The sequence below is a fragment of the Epinephelus fuscoguttatus genome, linkage group LG3, assembly GCF_011397635.1.
Source record: "Epinephelus fuscoguttatus linkage group LG3, E.fuscoguttatus.final_Chr_v1".
Lineage (NCBI taxonomy): Eukaryota > Metazoa > Chordata > Actinopteri > Perciformes > Serranidae > Epinephelus > Epinephelus fuscoguttatus.
In genome coordinates this window covers 21,060,511-21,083,680 of record NC_064754.1, presented here as the reverse complement: position 1 = coordinate 21,083,680, position 23,170 = coordinate 21,060,511, and the positions used below count along the sequence as shown (strand labels likewise).

The window sequence follows — 23,170 nt, the reverse complement described above, 5'->3', positions numbered from 1 at the left end:
AAATTACTAACAATAATTTGCTGTAATTATGGGTCTCCCCTCGCACTACTTGCTCCGCAGCCTCGCACTGCTGCATGCAATGCACACTATATAATAGATGCTTTAGCTGTCCATATTTAGATGAGTTGTGAATATAAACAAGTGAGTGAGTGAAAAGTCCTTCTTGGTCTATTTAAACCCTCCCCCGCAGGCAACAGTATTTACAAGGAAACGGTTATCATTTAGTCTCTGTTGCGGATCAAAATGTCAAGCTCCACAGAGAATCTGAGCAGTGCTGTTAGGGCCAAAAGTGCAGTTTTACAGCCCCAGGATCTGAGAGAAAAAAATGATTTGCAAATGCCCAAATATGTCTAATTGACCTGAAATATAGCCTGTGTGCAGGAACTGTTTGAAATCAATACGAAGAGCGAAAAGAATATCCTTGAAGGAACATTTCAGAAGATCACACCGCATGTCTTTCCGAGCAGCATTATGAAGTATGCAAGAATTATGAAAACAATCAAGAAGTCACGAAAGGTCATGTAAATTAAAATTACAGTGGTTGCAGCAAATTAAGAGAGAGTGAGGAACAGCTGTTTTTCACCTCGCAGACCAATATAATAGGAGCACACTGAGCGCTGCTGTAGATTATATGAATATTCTGTGGATGTGAAAGCCATTTGTGAGTGAATTTAAACATAATGTATTCCCTCTGTATTTGTTTATTATGTGTGTTTAGTGGGGTAAATCAATAGGCAGTATTCCCAGCCTTGATTGGATTCACAATTAGCTCTAGTAAGAGACTCCCTGACAGTGGGTATGTTAAATTCAGCTCAGCCAACCAACCTGGTTGTCTTTCCCTCACATCAACCGCCACTCCACGCCATCCTCTCTGCTGTCCAGGTGCCTTGTGGGTAACGCTGAGGACTGGACGGAAGTTCCTCCCGTGTGGCAGGCAGGCTGTGACAGCTCCAAGATGCTCTTTGACCTGAGAGGAAGGGAAAACAACATCAATGGTAATTCCCCTTCAAACACATTAACTGGGATGAACTGGGTCCCACCGAGCCCCTCTGAGTGGACTCGCATTGATCGCAGAAATCCATGAATAAATTTAGCACTAATTGATTTTTTTTCCTCCTCAGAAAATAAATCTCTAATTCTGAGTAGAGGCAGTGAATGTAGCAGATTGTGCAACCACTTTCCGTTTTTTTTTTAATCTGCAGGAAATACATTTTGAGAACTAACTTAATAAGCTATAAAAATATTCAGTGTCCTCTCACAGCGTCTGATCCAGGATGCCTGCTGTTTCCAGTGCAGCCACAAAGTTGAATCATTTTGTGACTTGACAAGAGTCAATAAAAAAAAGTCCACCTTGAGCTCAGTTGCTAAACAAACAAAGAAAATTCATTGTGTTAGGATTGCCGAAGCAACAAGCCCAGAAATTAACCCATTAGGTCCTCTGGATTTCAGCTACCTTTTAATTGCTTTCAGTGGGGATTGAAGTTATAGTTGGAGGGGAAATGGTGTCACATGTGCATTTACAAGAGCTCCCTATGCCTTCACCCTGCCAGTTGGAAGAGTGATACCGTCAATATCGGAAGAAAGCATTTTGCAAAAGATTCCAAGCATTAAGCGTAAATTCTGCGCTGAGTTTACAAAGTGGAAAAAGATGTTGAAAATATGCTCTCGTGAAGGTGATCTGCCCGAGCAGCTTTATTGAAATTAATAAAGAGGGGAAATGGTTTAAGATCATTGAGCATTTATATATTTACACAAGGAAAAGAAAATGTCCTTACTGTTTGGGACAAAAAAGGAGGAAAAACAAAATGTGTCCATGTAAAAGAATATTTTACAATTGTAGAATCTTTGAAAAATCCCCCAAAATACAAGACTAAATTTTAAAAAAGCATTCTCAGTGTCTTCAACTATGAGTATCTCATAAAGATTTATTTTAAAGGCAAGCTATTCAGTCTAAGAACCGGTGTGATTTTAAAGCAGAGCACTTACTTTAGTCACTTTTTATAAAGGTGATTGGAAACACGCTGTTCACAGTTTAATCAATGAATCCTGAAGTTCATGTTGATCTTTTACTGAGATGCTACAGTATTTTATTTCATATGATTTTTTTTTTCACTTTGCTTTTCAAATATAATCCTCCAGCTGAACTTTCTGCTCAGTAAAATATCATAGCTTTGTGGATGGAAAGTGCATGATTTTATTCTATGCTGTGATAAAATCAGATTTTTGCGTTTGAATGTGGATGTTTAATCTGTAACGGAATATAATAATAATGGTCAAATATACCACTTTAAATATAATAACTGCAGCAGATTTTATTGTATATTTCAAGTTGTCAATTGAAACAGTCAGGGTGCTTATTCTTAGTGATGATTGAGGGGTCTTGGTTTGAGAAGTTGTAGATTCAGGTATCATACTGCCACCTACTGGTTGAGACTTCTCTCAGAGTTGATCAGTCAGTCAGAGTGCACTCAAATGAGTTCCTTATAATTAAAATTATTCAGTGATTATAGGAAGGACAGCTTCTACTTCAGTGACATCTATGGAAATGAAATATTACATTTAGTTTTACTTCAGATGATAGATAATATCCTCAGACATCTGCAATAACTAGGAGAGGGAATGTCCCAAAGGTGCCCTGACTAAACATCGTGCCCTGGGCCCTTTAGAGCACATGTAGCTGAAGATGTGGTTATGGTCTATCAAGACTCCCTTCACTGACAAACCTCAATTGCTCAGTCGTGCAAAGAAAAGAGCGTTCCTGAAATGTTCCTTTTTGTTTGATGGATGAGTTGTACATATAATGGCTGGGCATTACCTCTACAAATAAACCAGACTTGACATTGCCCTGCGCTGGAACATCTGGGACGCCCCAGAGACAGGATCAAAGGCCTTTGCGCGTCCTTGGACTCTATCTGTGCCAAACATGCACAGCAAGCTCAAGAACGGCTATCCAGCGCATTTCAGTCATCATCATCTGCACTGGCTGTGTTTGTTAGTCATCAGCTATTTCTGTTTAATTTGTTACAGTCATATTCCTCAGTGTTTTCGTCATGGTAACAGCAGGGCCGAGAGCGCTGCAGCTAGACAATACAGTAAATCAATTTATGAGCTTATTATCTCACAACAAAATTATATCTTTAGCTAAGTGGAAACATGAACGTGATGTTGAAAATCAAGTGCTAGACTGATTGATCTCTCCAGCACTTTTTCCGACTGACACGTCAGAGTGAACAGCATATCAGCTCGGCTCTCATCTGCACTATACTATGGGGGCTGTGCTACAGCACCATCCACATTACTTGGGCTTTGTTTGGAGAGAGCCAGCCAACTGCATAACCTTAATTAGTCAAGCTGTATTCATTCAAGTGATTACAATGCCCCGCACAGTAGTGAAGAGAAGCATCTGTCACTTAAACTCAAATGATTTCTCAATCTTTGCACTCAGTGGAATAAATTTATCGTAGGTGTATCAGTATGTAGTACATTCCAGTGATGATTTTGTGTCAAAATAAAATATTATCTTGTCTAGGGCTGCCACTAATAATTGTTTTTGTTATCGATTAGTCTGTCAAATATCATTTTTGATTAGTCTATGAATTGTTTAGACTATCAAACAATTGAAAAGAGTGATTAACACCCATAACAAACTTGCTTGTTTTTTTCCTCAACAGTCCAAAACCAAAACATATTCATTTTTTTTAATAAAACAGAGAAAAACAGCAAATCTTCACATTTAAGAGGCTTGAACAAGCAAATATTTAGATTTTTTCCTTGTTCAATTACTTACACAATTACATGATTACTTAAACCATCAGCAATTTATTTTATGCAGATTGACTGATTAATCTGTTAATTATTTGAGCACTAATCTTGCCCACTATATTCTTACATTCAAAAAGCAAAAAGCATAACATATCTTTAGCTTTATGTTAATTCTGCCGTGGCAAAAAAAGGACAAAATGAGGTTTATCTGGGATTGCCTTTTTTCCGAGCCTCTTGAGTTTCATTGTGTTTGCCATTTCTAAATCTCCCCAAGGCTGTGCATCTGCTGCTCTCCAGCCTGCACAACTAGGGGAGAAAGCAAGATGTCACTTTTGTGAACCAGCGGCGGTGGAGAGGAGGGAAAATGACGCAATCATCAGAAAAGTGGTTTGGGTGGTGAAGCAGGGGCCTTGTGAGGGGCAGGTTGCAGGGATCGCCCGCACCTCGGCAGATGTGCCTTGGTGTCACTCCACATCCGCAGCTGAATGAATCACCCAACAGATGTTTAACGTCAAGGCTGGGCTGTCACGCCAGCCAAACACACACATGCACACACCAGTCATGCAAAGAGATGCATACACACAGTACAATTTATTACTACGTTAGGAAGAGTGGCTCCACAAGGGGTCAGACCAAGGCGCTGACGTTCACCTTCATGTGACTTTCACCAAAAATAACAAAACACAGATTTCACCAAACCTATAGAGAAGTTTTTGTGGGCTAAAACAAATTCTTATGTGCACTGAAGTTACACAACATAGTTCTGCTCATCAACACTGAGACTATTTAAATGTTCCTACAATATAATTTATTTTCAGACACTCTTTTTGATCTGTGTCTTGTACCATCGGAACACAACCCGTCATTACTGAAAGATATGAGATATTTTAGATAAGTCCACCGGCATTCATTTTTTTGCAACCTCTCATGGCAGAATAAAGATATTTTGTCATAACCAATTTCCACCAAAGAACTACACACAGATGTATCATTTTAAATGTTTTCAGGTTTGTTTCAGGAGTTTTTTTGGGGTGAGGATGACGAAACACGATGTTACAACAATAAACTGCCAACGCTATAAATCAGATGTTTTCCACCTTTGTGAAATCGCCGTGCTGTAACACACCACATTTCCACGTGTGAGATTTTATTGACAAGAGGGAAATTGTGTTTAATCACACCTACAGATTTAATTTCATACATTCACAATTACTTTTTTCTCTGGAACAGGTCCTGTGCCCGTTGTCATTTAAGGTGAACTCGAGAATGTGACTGATCATCACACAGAATCAATCATTTCATGTGCCATGGATGTGTGTTTTCAAAGTGTGCTTTGGTACCACGAACATGGAGAATCACTGTGTTAGAAAAGAGCAATTGAAGGTAAGGAGCTTTTAAGAAAGAGTTGCTGGATCTTTGAGAACATTCTTGAGGCCCTTTTCCCCTCTTTTGGAGAAACCCAGGCAGATAAAAGGAAACACTCGGGTGGATTAAAGTGTTCAGAATGTATCAGCATCAAACCACTAGAGTTTTTGCCCTCTACATTTTTCAAACACAGTCAATAGATCTAAATATTTTACTGTGCCCTGGCCGATTTATTGTTTGATGTTTAAAAACTTGTGTGGAATGAAAGAAAATTCATTAAAGAAGATGGCCCCAGAACGAGGCCCTACGATCAGCTTTGAAAGTCTAGTTTAACTGGGATATTGATCATTCTCTTTCTTCTGTGACAAAGGCCACCAGGGACGCTGGAGGTGTCGGTGGATGAAGGCGCGCTGCCAATAACACCAGACGTGTGTGTATACACTGTAGGTGAGGCTGGGAATTACACTACTGACACTGAAAAAAATCCAATAACTCAAAAATGACCAAACAAACATCACATTCTTGATTTCTTGCTGGTCAAAAGAAGATTCAGTGTGGTTTAGACGAAGCGATGCGCATTTGAGAGTTTTGATTTTTGAAATGCATGACAGATAAGACTACAATATTTGTGAATTTAATTATACAGCTTTGCGGGGCCACTTGAGATAGAAATACAGAGTCGAGTGTTTCTCTGTTTGAGTATCGTTACATTCATATAGGCCTCTAATCTGATCACAAGACTTCCAGCTCGTGTCTCGTGCACTGTCATAATGCAGAAAAAGCGGTTTCATAATTGACTATGGTTTTTGCTCTCCTTAAGGAAAAAGTGATTCAAATTAACAAATCAGAACAATTCTAGAAGTAACATACAGTTTGTGAGTTGTTTTTTAGGATGGATTTTCCCCATTTAGTCACCAAAGCAAATTTTAGAGACAGAGAAGGTAGCTCCATCAAAGACTTTTCAAGAAATTCTTCACCCACAAAACGGATCATTCATTACTGTAAATTACTCACCCCATGTCACACTAATTTTGTGCACAAAACCTTTTTTTTTCTCAAATGCCTCCACGGTAAACGAAGAATCCAAAAACAGAGGAAATTCTTGACGAACTGACGTCATGGGGGGGTCACCATGTTTAACAGCAAAACTATATCAAAACATCCTTATACAAACTCTCAGACAGCTCGTGCAGTGTAATACAAGTCTCACCTATCCAGTCGTTTGCTTGTTACTTCCTAAAACACATGCAATTTTGCTAAAACCTAACTATTTAAAACACTTAGGCACATGCATTTGAACTCTGCTCATGCACTCCAAGCAGCAGAGTTCAAACACAAACACTTGCCCAGTGTTTGTGTCCATGCGTGAGACTGTTCATGCGGAAGTGTTTTAAATAGTAATGTTTTCGAGACAATGAATGTGTTTGGGAAGTACTGAGCATAAATGAAACTTATCTGTGCTCTCTTCAAAGCCAGAACTCCAAATGAGACTTGGATTATACTGCATGAGCTGTGTGAGAGTTTGTATAAGGATGTTTTGATATAGTTTTGCTGTTGGTAAACTGGACCCCCCTTTACTTCAATTAATCAAGCATTTCCTCCGTTTTTGGATTCTTCGTCCACAGTGGAGGTATGAGAGAAAAACAAAGTTTTATTCGCTAATTCAGCCTAACATGGGGTGAGTAACAGATGGGAGTGATATACAGACGACGATCTTGTGGGTGAAGTATCCCTTTAAGTCTATTTTAGAGAAACTCTGCATGCAAAAAGCTTAAACTTTATCCACATGAGTTATTCAAGCTCAGATTGCTATCAAAGATAACTTTCTTGACATCAGGAGACAGACTAACCGCAGCATAATTAATTAAATCTTTGGAATATGCAGGCCAAAGAGTTCTTTTCCCTGAGCTGCAAAACATGAGACAAGCAGGACTTGACAACTGTCAGCACTACTTTGGCGATGGCCAGGCTATTAGGACAGACTTTAGAGACAAATATAACGACATATCATCGATGTATCAGTGTCAGCTGGAAAGGAAAAACATCTGACTTGTATCATTTCTCTGTGTAAACTGTATACCAAACTTTTATGAAATTAAATTTTGACCATAAGGCTAGCCATAGCAAAATAATGCAGTGTTTTGTGATCAGATAGAACCAATCTGAGCAATGTACATTACAAACTACATTACTGCATCCTACAGGCCTGTACACAAGAGATGGTTAAGCTGACTTCACCTTGACACTGACATAGTGGGGAGATGCAGTATCCTGGAAAACATTGTTTATGATGACCTTTCTTTGCCATTTGCCTTGTTGGCTTTCACTTAAAATTACTGTATCTGTCTTTGGAATTGTTTCCTTAATCTGATCTGGCCATTTTTTGGAAAAAGAGTTGCCCCCTGTGCCTATCTACTGCGTTCACTCTTCATGCACATCTTTAGAAATAATGCTGGAATCTTCATTTTCAATATTTGCATTTGTTTTTTTTTTATGAATAAATGTATTGATATTAACCAATAATTAGCCCACATAAACAAAACTGTATTTTTTATGTTACTTTTATGTTACATATTGCCTCAACACTACAAAGTGCAACACAAAACATGTCTGCTTTTCAGATTAGGCATATGAGAAGCTATTTAGTTTGTCCCTCATTTTGGACAAATTACCCTCCTTTAAAAACTGAATCAGTTTTTGGCACAGCCGTGACTGCAACATGGCCAGGCGAAATAAAAATGCACCTCTTCTCTTTCCAAGCATCAGTTACTGATTTCCATCTCATCTGTTTTCCTGTTCCAACCAAAGCTCTGATCAAATGTCTGTGTGTTTCTGTGTGGCAACAACAGCTATAAGACTGGATCTACCACAGTCTGAACTGTAAACCGCTGATGGTCATTTAAAGAGTAGATTTCTCCGCTCCTGTTTGTTGATCACTGTGTTCATCTCGATCTTAGTCTTGATTGTTAGTTTGTAGTCTGTTTTCCACAATCTCTTGTACTTCTCGTCATACCTCCAGTATCTGTGCCTTTCTCTGCCTTATCAACCATGAATTTGAGTGGAATTACCATTCTGCAGCTGAATCAACAACTCAGTAAATATGGAGTAAATAAATACAATGACCAGAAGTGAAACAGGTCCTTACATTCAAATGTAGGCAGACCTGCTAAGCTGTCAACTCCCAGGACCAAGTCAAGCCGCTCACTCGCTGGAGACACTGGTGTCTTTCAATGGCCACATGTAGAGGCTGAATAAAGAGAGGAGGCATGTAAGTATCTCTGTCATTAGTAACATGTTTGTCACAGCAAAATCAGGTACTTGAAGTACATGAAATATAGCGCTGGCTCTTAACGATAGCATGAACTACTGAGCTGCTGGCAAATTTGGAGTAGCCTACAGGGAAATAAATGCTGATAAATTACCCTCCTGCTCTCCTGCTACTCAGCAACACAACACTTTGACATTTTTACCTTAATGAAAAAAACATTTATAAGAGCTATATTTCACCAGCAACTGCAAACTGTGAATTACTGAGAAGCAAACAGCTGTTTCAAGGTATTACTTTTTTCCTACATCGTTCCTGTGGACGATCTGTGAGAAGATACTGCCTGCACCAGAAATAGCACTTGATTGAAGTTTGATTGAAAACTGTCAAGAACGCTTGGGTTGCAAAACAAGGGGTTAGTTGCCAAGGCAACACGTCCACCAAGTGGTATTAGTTCATCATAAGGAGCAGTGCATGGGTCTCTCTGTCTTTTTATTGCCACGTTCACAAATTTCTCTAATTAGATGCAGATGGTATTAATTCGTACCCTTCAACTCATAGAGGCTCATGTCCAAGACTTTGACATTGTGAATGATGAATAATTCAAAAAAATGAAAAAAAAAAATGATTTTAGTATTTTCTGTAAGATATGAAACAATAATTAAATGCATAAATTCCAAGTATGAAAACATAGACATAAAAACTGTGTTTGTAAACTGGTTTTCACCCTGGATTTTTTGGTGTGCCCTGATTTTTTCAGAATTCAAATCACAGTGTTTTTAAACATGAACAAACTGTGTCGCCAATTTTCAAATAAAAATATTTGAATTGAAATTTTAGTGGATATACTGTACTTCTTATTTTCTCTGTGTATCAGCACTCTGTCCTTCTGTCCAAGTGTGTAACTCTCCTTCGAAAAGACACACAGGACACAGCAGGAGGGGAGATGTGATGTTCTCTCTTTTTATTGACTGACACGGCTGATGAGGGCCCATCCTGCACTTTGGCAGGAGGGTAGGCAAGCATGTGGAGGTGGCGCCCACCAGGGCGCAAGGAGGGGACGACATGGTCGTCCTTCATAGATATTCCATGCGTGGCTTTACCCTCAGCTGCCCTGTCAAGGTCTGTGTATGCCCCTCCAAGGGGGCTGAGACAGGGTCATGGATGACACCCGCCTCTATGCCAGACGTGACAGCACAGCTGGGCCGCTTAATGACAGAGGGGCCTGGCCCAGTGCACACCTGCCCATCCTGGGCAGGGCAGGCGACCTCACGGGGAGAAAGAGGAGGTGCTGCCACGTTCGATGGGCAGATGTTCTGGAGAGGAGACAGCAGAGACAGCTGCACTACAGGGACCCCTCCGTTTCTCTCCTCTCTCCAGTAATTGAAAATCATGTAAAAGGTCAATTGTGTGATACTGGCTGTCCCTCTCTGCAAGTTGTTCCTTTCAGCCAGAACATGACAAAAACAACACTGACTGGATGACAGCTTTTGCTGCAATTACTGCCTATTTAGCTATGGATGTCCATGTAATGACGATATCTGTAAACATTCCCAGTGAATAAATCTGCATATACAAAGAGGTATGGGCCATCTGTTGGAGGCCATGGATAGGGGTCCCTGAGAGAAACCTAATCATTGGGTACATTACACAGACACTGTTATGACATTTGGACTCCAAACGAAGGAGGACTGTGAGGGGCTATGTAAATAAATCTAATTCTAAACTCTATCAACATTTGCTGAATAGCCGGCCAGCAGCACCTGTGTAAAGACTCCACTGTGGTACAGGGGTCAGTGTCTGTCCTGAATACCGACGGAGAGTGACCCTCTTCCTAGGTTTCACTCTGATGAGAAGTGGCAAGGTTCTAACCTCCACAGAATTGCTCTCTGTTTGTGGTTGTCTTAAACAGAACCAGCTACAGAACTGTCACACACCATCAGCCTCTCTGGAATTCAGCAGAGATTTCTAGACCTTCATAGAAAGATTAACGATCAAAATAGACAACGGGGACTCATCAAGTAACACCATACAGGGAAATGAGATAAACTTTAGCCGCTTTCGCAAGAAATTTGGTGTTTGACTTTCATGTACCAGAACCTTGGCAATGTGTTTGAGACGGGTATTTTTTTTTACTTGACCTAGATAAATGTGAGTTTTATGGGAACTGGAGAAGATACAAAAGGTTTAGATGCTCAGACTGTGAAATACAGTATTTAAAGAGACTGTGTCAGTGTTGGACAGAGAATGGCCTACATAAATGTGACATCTCATCCCACATTTATTCCAATAATCTTGAAGTTTGAAAAAGTTGTTACTTTAATGAAGAACATGTTAGGGCTCACCCACAAACATGTGGTTTTGAGGGAACTCTTTAACATCTTAACAAAAACAAGTGCTGTGACTTGAGTACCAGCACAAACAGGAAGGAAACAATATATTCCATAAACTCTCCTAAATGAGAATGTTATCAATAACACTTGTGTCTGCAGGAAAAACAAAATGAAGCTCTTCAAGATGCATGTTTCTGGTTTGACTGACCGTAGCCCTTTGCCAATAACAATGTTACCCGCAATCACGATCCAAACCGCACGCCCTTGGCACGGCACGCTGTCACAAATTATGTTTTGATTCTGACCAAATGCAACAGCTTCCTGTCTGGTGCTGTTTTCTCTTACTGTCTGTTTTATTATCTTGAACCAAATGCAAAGGAAGGGGTGCCAGTTTCACTGCAGTGAGGACATTTAGCAACATATCTGAACTGTTGAATGTTGCAGATGCTCATCAAGGACACAATGACATGCACACGCACACTAATGTTCCACTATTACTCCAAATATGACAATAATCTGAATTTGATGCAGAGATGTAAAGATCATATTCCATTTGAATATTCCAAATCAAGCATTTTCTGCTTAAGACATGTGGGATATGACGGTATTATTCAGGTTTAAAGGACCATTCTTTGGATATGCACACAGCACATTGAAAATATGCTTATCAGCTGGGGGTTTTACCTCAGTTTGCGACACACGGCCTCTTGCCTATTTACGGTCAGGTCCGTGTGTTGTCATGAATACACTGTACACAGGCCAAAAAGTCAAGAGTTTGCAAGGCCGTGGGGCAGAAATGCATACCCGAAAGAGAAGCCAATGCTTCTGGTTGGAAGAAGAAACACACCTACTTTTAAACATTATAAAACATTTGGATATCAGTAGGTTTTGGAATATGTGCAAATATTGCAACACTAACTTTTTCAAAGAGAGGCTGTGTTTGCACAGTAAAACATGTCCGACACCAGTGAAAAAACTTTGACAAAAAACCTATTTCGATGCAAAGAAGCAAAAGGGCACCAAGCTGCTCCAGCTGTTTCACTTCTTCACATTTTGACACGATTAAAGACATGAATATTAATTTTCATTAGCCATGTAACCAGTTTAGAATAAGGGCAAAAAACTGAATATTTTGTGCATGTAAACGTAGTCAATGACTATAACTGCAGAACTTCAAAGACACCAACATCTGTGTTCATTAAACCCAATGAAAATCAGTTTCACACATTGTTGTTCCATTATGGACTTGACTCCTAATTGTCTCTCATGTCTAGAAAACAAATATAACCGTTATTTCTAATCACTCCTAAAACCACTGGACCTCTAAATTTAAATGTGTGAGTGTGTTTGTGTGTATGGCATTTGGATGAGAGTGTAACTGTGCAACTGCATGTGTGTAGCACACCAGAATGCACATTTCAAAGGCAAGACAGCTCCTGGGCTTGCTGAACTTTTGCTTGTTATCAGGAGCTGAGAGTGAAATGGAGAGAATTGATCTTTTGTCTACTGGAGGTGCACTCCCTTGGGCTGGGCCGCTCGCTTGCTCACTCGCTTGGCTGCCATGCAGAGGGCTCTCTTTCTCATCCCCCCCCACCACCACCACCACCATCCCCGCACCCCCCTTGTTCACTCACTTACTCACTCACTCTCTCCCCTCTCTCTCTGTCTCTGCATGGCGGCTGCCTCTCCTCCAGCTGACACTTGTCCTGCCGTTACTGGGAGAGATGTGCGCTGAGCTGCTGACACCAGGATTGATCTTCCTCCTTTTCCCCATAAGCTCCATATCAAGCTCCTGGAGACTCTGGAGGAGACAAAGAATGGGCGGAGGGGTGGGGATAAAGGGATGGGGAGGCGGCTGGAGAGGAAGGGAGAGGAGGGAGAAAATTGTCAACTCACATCACCTCTTCAAACTAACAATGTTTGGTGCAGCGAAGGAATGGAGATCACAAAGTTGACAGTTTTATTGGTGGTGGTAGAACAAAGTTCACTCTTTTTGTTAAATTGTTGCTCAAAGTGACACCACAACACCAACAACTAGATTTCCTAAGGCTACTAACAGCAGCTATTTTTCATGAGCTAGTCTCAGATGGTAAACTATTTGCTAAAGTGAAGGAGATGTGGTATTAAAAATAAAGCAGTTGCATCATACTGTAAATAATAGACCTCTAAACTTGCCAGGACCATCAAACCACATTTTTATAACTGAAATCCTCAGCAGTGTGCGCTGCCCAGACGTCTGCCTGAGTCAAACTAGTAGATTACTGAGCAGTGAGCACACAAGGTGATTCTGAGATCACACTTCACAGCACAAACAAAATCAGCACAAGTTGTGACTTATGCCGAAGGTAGCACTACTTTCAGTATCGTTTGTTTGCTTACTTAATTTTATTTTTTTGTATTGGTTCTACTTATGACAAGCTAATTCTGGACATTATTTGCTGCACCTTTCTGTGACTGTGGTGGCAGGAAAAATAACCTTAAATGTTTTACCAGACTGTACATTGTACAACAGACTTAAGCACAATTTGGCAATATCCCTTTAACAAGTAAGTCACAATTGAGTCAGCAGGCCTCACTGTATTAAGGCATAATGCAGAACACATTATATTTATCTTTGTGGTGATGTTTATATCATGTGTTAATTTAATGAAAAGCCTCTACTGACACGTATGCAATAAGTCTATTATGCCTATATGTGCAATGCTCATGAACAGGAAATAGACAGGAAAATTATTGGCAACAAGTAAAACTGTCATGGTTAATAGTCTAAGATTGAGACTGTGGCCTGTCAAAGGATATGACTGTATCTGTGACATCCTTGATCCGCAAGCTGCACTTCATTTGAAACGCACAGTGAGCATTGTAAGAACTGCTCTTAGTAGGTTACACAATATAATAGATGTGATTCAGTTAATTCTATGTATGTGATATTTCAGCATTTCACAAAGTGTCTTACCTAGTTAATAATTAATTTCAGGTGTGCCAAAATCTTCATTAGTGGCAATTGAGCTGCTGCTGCTGCTGCTGCTGCTGTGATCCTACAGTAAGATATACTTCACTAAAATACTTTTTAATTTGTCAGTACTGTCAAATTAATTTTTGTATTATAAATGTAGGGCTTGTCAATATATCAATATTATATCGATATCTGGATAAGGATAGATCTAAATATTGTAATATTGTCAGTGTTGTCTTTTCCTGGTTTTAAAGGCTACATTACAGTGCAGAGTGATGTCACTTTCTGAACTCACCAGACTTCTCCAACTGTTCTTTTAATTTGTCTTTATATCCACATTACTGGTAATTATTTATCAAAAATCACATTGCATAAATATTTGTAAGAGCACCAACAGTCAACCCTACAATGCTGTCACATTACCAATATCAATCAATCAATCAATTTTATTTATAAAGCCCAATATCAAAAATCACAGTTTGCCTCACAGGGCTTTACAGCATCCTTTGGACCCTCACAGCGGATAAGGAAAAACTCCCCAAAAAAACCTTTAACGGGGGAAAAAAATGGTAGAAACCTTAGAAAGACCAACTGAGGAGGGATCCCTCTTCCAGCCCCCACCGCCAAACCCCAGCTGTCACGGTACCAAAATTGGGACCCACGGTACAATACCAGTGAAAGTATCTTGGTTCTGAGTAGTATCACGATACCACGGCAAAAATGAGGCAGATGTGCCTTTTGTCATTTATAAAAAGATAAATTACTTTTCTATAATGCATCAATGATATTTCAGTGGAATAAATTACTTACTTCAAAAACAGCATCAGTAAGTGATTAACATGGGGGGGGGGGGTCAAAATATAATAAAAAAATAAAATAAAAATCAACCAGCCACCCTCCTCCCCTTACAAGTAAAGAACAGTCCCTTCATAAGTAAAGAACAGTCCCTAAAGTGCGGTGAGGTTTGTGGACCGTTACCTGCCACAAAGAGAGAAATGTGAACGGCGCGTTTCTCCTCTGACACGCCACATACCTGTGTGCCGCCACGGCTCGGCTGTCCAGGTACTACTGGGGAGTCCTGACACCAACGAAAGAGGAAATTACTGGACCTGGAGTCGGACTTCTCTGTTGCTGGTAAGCCGTTATCTTGCACCGCAGAGCACTATGAGCCTCCGCCGTATTCCTGTCTGTGACCCCCGTTCAACCCATAAGGGGCAGGATTCGCCTTTCCTTTCTGCTGCTTGTTGAAACGTGATAATAGGGGCACCTCAGCGCCCACTCCACTAACTTGACGTGGAAATGAGCGTTAGTCTAGAAAACTGGCGAGTCACATAGATTGCGCCCTGGGCGGTCGCCCACATTGCCCATAGCAAAAAGACGTGCAATAGATGTCGTACAGAACAGATCAACAATATCGAGGTTTTTGGTCAGAAATACTATGACATTGGATTTCTTCCATCTCACCCAGCCCTGTGTTAATGTTATGAGATATAATACTTTTCTAATCACATGCTAAATACACTGGTCTGGGCTACAATGATAGTTTTGATTTCCCTTAAACCACAGAAGTTGCCTGCAGAAATTATGGCAGATTTGGCCTCTCCCTACACTGAACCTGGCTAATATTTGTCTTAGTTTCATATAAAGAAAGCATCAAAATACTGTTAATAATATTAACAACAATCAATCAGATAGACGTGCTAGATTTTATCCATTCACTAAAATGCAGTTCTCTGTGGCAGCAAAAATGCCACAACGATCATACTGCAAAGTTAATACAGCCTTTAGCTTGACTCCTGGATCTGCACCTACACTAGATTTCCATCAAAAACAAATAGTTTCTTCGCTGGTTCATGGCCTAACCTTCCTAGATATTTCATTGATATCTGTAAATAGATTTTTCCAGTACCCCGCTAACTAACATACAAACCAAACAACAAAGCACAACCCCCTTGGCAGATGTAAAAATTACAGCATCTACAACTAAAAGGTTTAAAATTAATCTGGACACATAATAAGGCAGAAAAAAAACAGTATGGTGATAAATAACACAATGAAACATTAAACACTTTGATCAAACGCTGTGTGCAGCCATACAGTAAAGGGTGTATTCTCAGTGGCTCTCGTGGACTTCTGTTGTGATTGTAAGTCCAGGCATCTGAATGGATTTGACTGGGGATCTTTACAGTTATTACTGTGTGTTATTGGCATCACGAGGAGAGCAGACCTGGGAGGAAGGGTTCAGGGTGGAGGGGGCAGATGGGGGAAGTCTAGCAGCAAACATGATAATTTGCGGGTTAGCCAATTTCAGGAGGCTGGATGGCCCGATACCCTTGGTAAGCATCCGTGAGCAGCGGAGACCAGAGTAGAGCGGGGCAGAGCTGTGCAGGAGGAAGATGAATCAAGTTTAATAACAAAGGGTTCTAATTGCCCCCCGCAACCCCGCACCCCCACCTCGGAGCTGAACTCTAATTACGGTGAGAACACAGTGCACTGTCACCCAATATTAAGTTGTTGAAGAGCAGGACGAGATAATCGATAAACACTTTAGTTGTAGAGGGGGGCAGAGGAGGGGAACAGAGAGAAGGGAGAGAATGAAAAAAGTAAGATGCCCCTTCCAGTCAGTGGGAACCAGCAGCACCCAAAGCCCTCCTGGCTCATGAGAACACCATTGGGACGGTCCAAGAATGATTGCAGAGCAATAATCCTGAGTGTACCCCCCACCCCCCCTCCTCAACACCCCCATACAAACACACGTACCCTAAACACTCACTCAAACACACACATACACGTTCATGTGAGCATCCAGCACAATGTAGAGCCCCACCTTCCCCATGGGCTGCCTGAGCACCCGTGCGTCTGAGAGGAAAGGTGAACACGGTCACCCTAATTACAGGGGCCCCAGCTCTCTCACACACTAACACACACTCACCAGGCATAACTAAAGACAGGCCAATTAGGGCGAGAGGGAGATAAGGGAAGTTTTATTTGTATACTAATTAAGCCCCTGATGAAATTCAAAGGGGAGGTGGTGAAGGGGATTGGGGGAGGGAGCGGATGGGTAATTGTGTGTTTGAGAAAAGGTTGCTTTAGGTGCGGTTATCTGAGAAGCACAGCCTTGAGATAGTTGGCCCCTAATCCCATGCTGAGCCCCGGCACTGCACTGCAAGGTCTCTCATAATTTGATCTGTTACATATGAAATGGCAGGCTCTGACAGCGAGATCATCAGCGGCGTTTATTGTCTATTTGGTCCTTGTTCCAGCCAAACATAAAAGAAGTTGTCATGCCAAAGAGACTGATTCCCTTTTTCTTTTTTCTGCTCTACTTGAGCTGAAAAAATCTCAAGACAGTGAGGATGAACTGCCATCTTATCTGTTAAACAAATTCAGCTTTGAGAATATTTAGCAATGTGCTAGGCGATAACCTCTGGTCACTGAAGTATGAATTAAAGTGGCTAAAAATATTCTAAATAGACCTCTTTGGAGATTCCGACCTGTCGTAGCAAGTAAAGCACAGGTGTGGCTTGTAACATTAACGATGGCTTCAGGTATCCCACTAAACAGTTACATGTGAACCAGCATGCACAATACCGGGACTAAAACGGTCTCACCAAAATGGAATGCTGCCATCGTTAAGGTTATTATTTACACCTGTGGGTTTCCTGCTACGAACAGCAAAAAGTCTAATCACATAAACTATATTTTGCTCAGCAGGTGGTCGGATCATTAGTGGACGTCAGTAATGAAGTGTTTCAGTATCAGCAGCCTATTATGGCTTGATGTTGTAGATCAGTGACCATTTTACCCCGTGACCCTTTAAAGGAAATCAGTCTACTTGCGGCCCTTCATTAAGTTGTGTATGTTTATGGGCTGTGAGCAGCGTTCCCTTGTCACACTGTTTAATTTGAAGAGGTCTGCTGGGGCCTTTAATATTCAGTATTTCAAACTACAAGGGCAATGATTACAGAAAAGTAAGGAAAAAACAAATAAGTTGTGTTTTTTTACTTATTTATTTCCCATCTTATCAATAATCCTGCAGCCCCTCAGATCTATCTTGCGAGCCCTTGGGGTGGCACCAACCCACAGTTTGGAAACCACTTTATAAATATAAAGGTCTGTGGAGAACATGTATTCACATTTTTATGTAAGTACTTTTTTGTATTACTTCCTATAATGTCACATACTTGATACCACAACATTAAAAATTAAAAATAATATGTTGCATTTTAAAGCTGTGAAGGCTGGATATACACTCGGTTGCCAGTTACATTTAGCCTAGCTAAAACTAATGAAGTCTAATACAACAATCCTGCAGTAAAGCCTGTCCTCATGGAGGTTATGATGTTCAGTTTTTATTGTAACTGTTTTAAAAAGGGGTTTATTCAATGTATGATAATTTAGGAGGAAACTGTGGTGCTACTCAGAGTGATGCTTCTGTTGTTCGGCCGACCCTTAAGTAGGATGGTCAAATAATAGAGACACCTGTCAAAAAAGCAGTGCAATTCAACAGCACCAAAAACCACCAAAACGACCACACAGATGAATCAACATCTTTTTGAAAAAGAAGCTTCAATGAAAACAGAACATTATAATCTTCATGATAGAAGCATTAACTGTTGTATTGGACTGCATTAGTTTGGATTTAACTTGTCCTGGACGAACCTTAACCTGAACTTTACGTTGATATACCAGAATAAAAGTGTAAAATATACTGCATTTATATGAATGAATGTGTCTTTAATTCACTGATTAGGGTGATATCTCGTTCCCTTTATTACTCAGCATCACACAGTATATCACACATACTAAGAAATTGAGCTTGAATTATTGCATCATTAATATTTTCATGTATTAGTTGGTTGATTTTGTTGTATAGTCTCTCATATTCATATGTCAGAAAATGGAGATCCGTACAGGGAAGGGGATGGGAGGGTGTTGATGCTGAACAACTTTTTGTTTTTCTTTCCCGTCCAATAGTTCCTCCGGTATAGATTTATTATATCCTTTCTGTAAATATATTTAAGGAATAGTATCCATATAGGTAGTTTTTTTTTAGTTTTTTGTTCTTTGCTTCTTTTGTTTTGTTTTAGGATAACTATCTTTGTACTTCTACTTTTTCTTTTTAAAATAATATTTTCAAATGCACAAATGAAAACCTGACATATTTTTGGAACTGCACCTGCACTGTAATTTGACCACCTATTAATTAAAACAAATCAAGATGACAAAAAGACTGCATTAGTTTTAGCTAGGTGTAATGTATGTAGTAGAAATAAATATGTCTTGGGCTAATGTATCTTAAAGATTGGCCCTTTTATTTTGATGTCTGGTGTCCTAACAGGTAGACAGTCTTTGGAGTTAAACTACAACATCAGCTACAACAGATTTCAGGCTTTTCACCTGTTAGCTTAATTAAATGACGCACTTTAAAAAAAGAATACAAACTGAGACTTGTGAGGTGAAAAATAATTACGATAAAATATAAAGTTATCTTCCTCTGTGCAACCCAAGTGACAGGTGATTTGCATAAGGCACAGTGAAAATACTACTCACGTAAATGTCTTCAGTAAGTTAAATGCTTTCCCAAGCTAACGTTTTATGACAACCGTTGGTTAGTTAGCTAGCTTAATTTTGCTGACATGAACGTTAGCTGCAGTGTACATCACAGGTTAACTTACCTGTCCAGCAACTAATGTCAACTCCAGTGTTGCCGACACCTTTCAAATGTCACACCAAAATTCCCTGAATGTTTTGTGGTAACAAAACAAATTCCTAAGCGCATGTAGCTCCGGGTAAAACATGTTTTAGCTGAGGTTTAACTGTAATTTCAGGTCGGTTACACTCGGTTAAGCACTAGCGGTAGCGTGCGGTGCAGTGCATTCTGGTAATTGTAGGCTCTCTTCCTCTTTCTACCTCAGCAGAAGCAAATACCACAGCCTTTTTTCTCTGTTATATCTGGTCAGAGAGGCCTGGTACCAACGTCAAAAGTATTTCCATCTTTCTGCTGCATAGTAAGCCTAGTTTCATGAAAAGACGATCTTTCCAGCACTGAAATATTTCTTAAATCATGAGGGGAATCCCCAAAGATGGCGTCAACGTGAGCTTCAGTTTGTATGACATGAGAGCAGTAGCATCATCCTTCATTGTTCTTCATTGTTCTTTTTTTTCAGTGTGAATCGTCTGCTTTTATTCTCTGTTAGCATTTACAATGCTGCATCGTGGACTGCATTTTTATTATCTCAATGCAAATGTAATGCAAAACTACCTTTTATTGCTTGTAAACATGGAAACATGGATTGAAGATCCAAAGTGTTCAATATTAAACAAACACATAAGTAAGCCATTGAATAAACAAACATTTGGGGAAAAAAAATATAGAAAAGATAGGCCTATGCAATATAACTATACAATTCAAGTACAATTTATGAGACATTTTTATTTAATTCCAGCAATTTTTATTTCAAAACAGCATTTTTTCCCAGTGATTTTTTATTGCATAATGTTACTTTTAGTACCAAAGTCCTTGTCAGTTTAAGTTTAAATTTAAGTTTATTTGCACATTTAGATATAAAGATCAGGGAACAGTAAAATAAAAGAATAAATAAATAAATACAAACAGTTTCCATGTGCAGGTGAGGCAGAATCTCAGAAAGGGTCATTAACCCACTTTTTTCTTTTTGTATTGGGACAAGGACATAGAGTCAGTTGAATAAATGGGCAGGCAGTTGCCAATTTTTGTAAGAAAATCTTTATAAATTTAAATAGAATTTATTGCGTAACTTGTTTTTCATTTTTGTTTTTTATCTAGCATTTATGGCTTATTATTTTATTATTATGAGATCATTTTTCGTAAATATGACACAAGGTAATATTTGTTGTGTCTGTGTCTATGTATGTTTCTAATAAATTAATCAAGTGTTTAATGAAACAAAAGTAGTAAAGTATAGATAAATATATAACTGCCGTATCCCAAGTGAACAGGAGCAGATCCAAGAGTGGAGGTCCATCATTAACCCTCACTTCAACCATCTTAAGACATCGTCATTAAGAGTCAATCTTAAAGCAGTTCTGTAAAGATCAACCTGGCATTCAGCTGCTTCATCAGAAGCAGCGTTTCATCCCTTATTAGAGATTAGCTTCACAGAGACCCCCTGTGATGTGTTGTCACAGTAAGCCATGTTGGGTTGGGTATCAAAGTGGGTGCCCCACCGAGCTTCAGTAGAGCTCCCTCTTTATTGGCCTCAAAAAGCAGACCACATGTGGCAAGATCTTCAAAAAGTCAAGCAATCTGGATGATTTGACAGTTCACAGCAGGCGGCTGTGTTGCTCATTTCTGAGACCAATTCTTCACTGTTTCTCCACCATTTTGCAAAGCTCTCAGCTTCAAATTGAATTTGCCAACGAGCACATGAAAATATTAATGATGTAATAATTAAGGCTCAAATTCTTAGTATGTGTGATATACTGTGTGATGTTGAGTGATAAAGGGAATGAGATATGACCCTAATCAGTGAATTAAAGACACATTCATTCATATAAATGCAGTATATTTTACACTTTTATTCTAATAAATCACAAGTGTAAACTAGAAAGTTTTGAAGTATTGTATCGACACATTAAAATTTGAACAGCGAATCTGTTTTAAGTCGGACTTTGATGACGACTGAGATATTCTCACTGTCACATCCTACCATCAAGTGGAGAGTAAACTTTTAATTTCAAGACATCATTTACATTTAATATCACAGTCCAACGAGAAAAATAGTTTGCAACACTTTGGATTTCTATTGACTCTCAATAGTCCAATTAGTTTAAGAAAATTTGAATCAAGTTTCAGAAGACAGATTGTGCTGAGCAACGGGCTAATAAAGATGTAGAAGAGTGATAACATTTAGCCATGACCATTTGTGCGTTGTGGATTCACTTGCCAGAGAGAGGCATTGGGGGAAGATTTGAATAATTCATCCAAGTTAAACCCATTAAGATTATCCATGTGGACACTTTTTTGATGTTAAAGACAGTGTATGATCTCAGGGTGCTTTCAAACTATATCTGGCTTTACTTATAGTGTCTGTTTTCCCCCGAAGCGACAAAGATCAACTGGCTCTTGTGTTAATTCTGTAGAAGTGTACAGTACAGAGGTCGTTGCTTCAGAGCTGGCAGGCTGGCTCCCCTATCAGCGTTTTGCAGCTCTGAACGCAGCCTGAATAAGGTCTCTCAAAAACTGGAGGATGACAAATTACTCAGTACAGCTTTCACAAAATGTATTTACTGGGAAAAAAATAGGCATGAAGGAGCTCTTACTGTCAAATGACTTCAGGTCATCAGCTCAAATCTTTGATTAATATCCTACTTTTACCTCAAAAGTTTATCAGCTTGATGAGAGTATCACTTGAAAAAAAGCCCATGTGAGAATTGCCACTTCCTACTTTCTTATTAATTCATATGGAATTAATGTTGTTTACTGATTTTCTGCAAACACATCAGTCCAATCTTCATCCATCTGATAGGTTTCCCCTCTTGAATTTCACACAAATATTTGGAGGTGATGCAAACCCCAGCAACAACCACAGGGTCAAAACAGGGTTGTGAGATCTCAGAGAAACATAAATCATCAAAAATCTCCCAGAGTACTCCGCTGTGAGTACAAGACAAAGAGCGTGCATGTGAGCATTTGAATGAAAGGTAATTCAACACGGTGCTTGACATGGATCGCAAAGAAAAACAACATCCAGCCATCGCCTCCTACAGCTTAAGAGCTGTCAGAGCCTTTTTTGTATTTGCCCAGTGGTCACTCACATTTTGTGAAGCAGAGCACTCAACTAAGCCCCCCACCCCACCCCCACAGTGAGGGTGAGAATCGGAGAGTAGGAGGTTTGGCGTGTGAAGCAGGTGAAGCAGAGGCTCACCTTTGGGGCCTGACTTTTTCTCCCAACCTTGACATTGCGCTTTGCTCTCAGGCAGGACCTCTGCAGGCCTAGGGCGTATCTGGAGTGTACATTTTGGATGTCCATCTTGCTGCAACAAAATCCCCCAAAACACACGAGCTACAAATTACTCCTTGTTGAGAGTTGTAGCAGGGCGGTGGAAACAGTCCTTGGTCACATATTCCTGGCCGTGCGATGAATCCAACGGGGATTAAAACACGACACAGCCAAGGCTTGTGACCTCGTAGTGATTCCTTCAGCAGTTATTAGCCAGGGGCCACTAAGGAGGACTCTGGAGAGCTTCCCACACAAGAGCCAGCGACAGGCCCTGCACAGAAAAACTGCCAGGGAAGCACAATAAAGATAATTAGCAATGAGACCGCTAGCCGCCCGTAGCCCCATCACCAGCAGCAGCCCCGTATCCCCTGGATATCTCACCCCCTTCATCCTCAAACTGTGCTTAACTCATCCCCTCCATCTCCTCTCCTCCATTTAGTCATGTTCAGTATCTGTCAGTCCAATAAGTATCTCATACACAGAGAGCAGTTATGTCTCCAGCAAG

At 40.0% G+C, this 23,170-nt stretch overlaps 1 long non-coding RNA gene across 3 annotated transcripts; it reads right to left on the bottom strand.

The window, feature by feature from the left end:
* Positions 1-600: 600 nt before the first annotated feature.
* LOC125885707 (uncharacterized) lies at positions 601-19,515 on the bottom strand. 3 transcript variants are annotated; one of them, XR_007448925.1, is made up of 4 exons: positions 14,715-14,764; positions 12,364-12,580; positions 8,273-8,374; positions 601-967 (listed from the first exon to the last, which is right to left on the bottom strand). It is a non-coding gene; the product is annotated as an uncharacterized LOC125885707 (long non-coding RNA). The 3 variants fall into 3 exon arrangements; XR_007448924.1 differs by lacking the exons at positions 601-967; positions 14,715-14,764 and adding an exon at positions 19,360-19,515 and having other exon boundaries at positions 6,362-8,374; XR_007448923.1 differs by lacking the exon at positions 601-967 and having other exon boundaries at positions 6,362-8,374.
* Between the last annotated feature and the right edge of the window lie 3,655 nt (positions 19,516-23,170).